Below are 3,186 nucleotides of genomic sequence, written 5' to 3'. Positions count from 1 at the left end.
AGCAAAAGGGACTTTGCAGATGTGATGGAATGAATGGTCTTCATAAGGGGAAATGATCCTGGATTATTTGGGTGGGCCCAAGAACATAAGAGGCAGGCAAGTCAAAGTCAATGAAAGCGGTATGATGACAGAGAGTCAGAGAAGACATGATAAGGGAGCAGGAAAGAGAGAGGGGGGGAGAGGGAGAGAGAGATTGGAAGATGCTACACCAGTGATTCCCAAAGTGGGCGCTACCACCCCCCCCCCCCGGGGGGGGGGGGGGGGGCGCGGGGGGGGGGGGGGGGGGGGGGGAGCTGGGGAGCGGGCGCTTGGGGAATTGGGGCAGGAGGCTGAGCCCCAGCTCCCAGTGCCCCATCCGATCCCCACTCGCTCACGGCCCCAGGAGCCCAGCACCCCCTCCTCCCACAGGCAGCTGGAGCCTGAGTCACCAGCTGCCTCTCTGGGAGACAAAGGAGCACACGGCCCTCCCCTCCGGACCCCCCTCCAGCCTGGCACCCATCTGCCGAGCAGCGAGCCCAGGGCCTCTGCCTGCAACCCCCGCCCCCACCAGCCAGGAAATGGAAGCAAAGCGGCCGGGAACGAGGCTTTGAGACCGCGGATGGCCCCTCGGTGGCAGCCACCAGCTGCCCAGCCCAGCGGTGATGGCCCCACCGGCCGCCTGTATCTGCGTGTTTCTCAGTCACCCACCCCCTGGCTTCGCCCTGTACCCTGCCCAAGAGGTGCCAGCAGCCCATCTTGCCGATGGGAAAACTGAGGCCTAGACAGGTCACACGGCTCTATTCAAGCAGAAGTTGCAATGGATGTTATTCTGGCTCCAAAATGAAGGAGTTGGCTCGTAGGAGTTGGGGTGCCTCGGGCACAGGCCAGGTGTTGGGTCAGGTGTGGGCGTGCGGTCAGGGTGCAGGAACATGCCAGGGCCAGGGGCCTCCAGCTTCTCCCTCTGCTCCTACTGAACTGGCCAGAAGGCCGGTCGGGGCTCACCGTGCAGGTTCCAGGCCAGACCCCAGCCCTCCCTGGCTCTGTGCCGGTCACAGCAGCCGCTTCCCCTCCCTGGGTCTCGGGTTTCTCTCTAGGAAACGCCTAACCCCCTGGCACAGGGCTGGGCAAGGGGCCACCCCCATCTAAAGTGGGGACATTGAGGGCCAGCAAGGCTTTCCCTGAGCCACAGCTGGGGACTGAGGGAGGGCTCAGCAGCGAGGAAAGAACATGTTTTCGCAGGTGCATCCACGTTGACACACACGTGTACATATGTGCCTGGTGCAGGGAAGGCAACCGTAGTCACACCAGCCCCGGACAGGCACACTCACTCAATTTCATGCGCACGCAGACTCCCGCACACGCAAGCGGCAGCTGGGGGGTGGGGCAGGTGCCCTTCAGGCTCAGAGACACCGTCTCCTGCCCGCCCTGTGGGGCTCACTGCAGATGCCAGGGGTTATTTTAAGCTTGGATCAATGGACAATTTTTGGTGACACAGGCTTGGGGGGTGGTGAGCTGAGGAGACAAGAGGCAAGTGCTCTGCTATGGAGGGAGACCCCGGGCCCAGGGAGGGCAGCCTGGAAGCTGGGCTGCTCCACGTCCACACGCCCTTGCCCGGCACATGGCTGGGTACCTGGGGGGGGGCGGTGTCAGCTGGATAACTGGCCATCTCCCAGGCTCAGCCACCCAGCTGTGGTCTGTCTTTGCCTTTACTCCCTCTTGCCCGCCACCCCCAGGCTGTGTGTTCATATGCAGAGAGCACTGAGTGCCTGGCATGGGTGGACCTGGTGGATGTGGGCATCTCTGGTTGCTGGCTGACCACTGAACCAGACTGAGCTGGGGAGGAAGCGTGGATGTGGGAGGAGCTGGAGGTGGGACCTCAGTCCTGGGGGTGAGGGGACTGGACTCTGCTTCTTTATCGGACACATGGAGAGGGGCTCTGGGCCCAGCAGTCACCCTACCTGGGAAGAGGCCGCTGTCCCGGAGGCAGAGACAAGCCTCTCTACACCTCGTGCCCAGCAGGAGGGTGGGAGAGGGTGGAGAACCGTCCGCCTTCGGAGCCCTGGTGACTTAGAGGGCAGCTTGGCAGAATGTGTGAGGGGGCACTGATGCAGACGGGATTGTGCCATGGAGTCTATTTCGAGGAATGCTCCCTAAGGAAGCAGGGAAGGATGCATCAGCAAATATAGCTACAAAGTTCTCAACAGAATAACAATGGGAAGTTTGACATCGGAAAGTGAACTGAGTAAAGGGAGCCAAATATATGGTAACAGAAGATGATTTGGACAACAAAATAAAGGTAGACTAAACACCAGTTACAAGATGGTGTGTAAGGTGTGACATATCTCAGCATCAGTTGTCCCTGGTGAGGGGATGAAGGCGATTTCATTTCATCCCTTTGCTCATTTATTTTCTTTTTCTCAAAGTCTGTAACAGTCTTTTAATAGACCAGGGTCATCAGGGCTGGATCTGAGGAGTGTTGTGTTGGGGGGTAGAGCGGGGGGGAGGCTGTCATTGGCCAGGACACAAGCGCCCTGAGGGGGTGTTGCAGAGAGCTCACCCCGCTTCCTGTCTTAGCCCACTAATACCTGAAATTAGTCTGTCAGCCCTTCGTCTCAGCAACAGGACCGGATCCTCCTTAAAATGTAAATCCTCCTCCCTCTTCTCCCACCTCCTCCATTTTTATAAGCTGATCCCAGTCGCTGAGTGAAGAGAGGATGCAAAGGGGCGCGGACCCTATGAGCCCAAAGTCTTCACGTTATAGAGACTACTGTCATTCATTCATTCATTCATTCATTCATTCATTCTGCGGATATGGGGGAGGCCTGCGCTTTGTGGAGACACTGGCAGAACTGAACCCTCTCCACACCCCCATGTGGACAATGGGAGGCACCATATTGACCCCTGCCTCTTGGAGGGGGCGCATGACGAATCAGCCCCCTACGAAGTGGGTTTTTTTTTTCTTTCTTAATGTTAAGATGAGAAACAGAGGCAGAGAGAAGCAAAGAGCTGCTGCTTGGTCGCATTCGCCAGCTCCCGGCCTGGCCACCTGGGTACCCGCCCCAGCACCTGGCCCAGGGCTTGTGTGTGAAAGGACCGGAGGGCCTGCAGGGGGCAGGACAGAGGGTCCGCCATGGCCTCGCCCCGCCTTCGATGGCAGGGGCAGGCTCGGGGTGGTCCCCTTTACACACAGGGGGCCGGGCAGGCAGA

The sequence above is a fragment of the Myotis brandtii genome, unplaced genomic scaffold (assembly GCF_000412655.1).
Source record: "Myotis brandtii unplaced genomic scaffold, ASM41265v1 scaffold138, whole genome shotgun sequence".
NCBI lineage: Eukaryota > Metazoa > Chordata > Mammalia > Chiroptera > Vespertilionidae > Myotis > Myotis brandtii.
Note: the sequence above shows the minus strand (reverse complement) of the source record.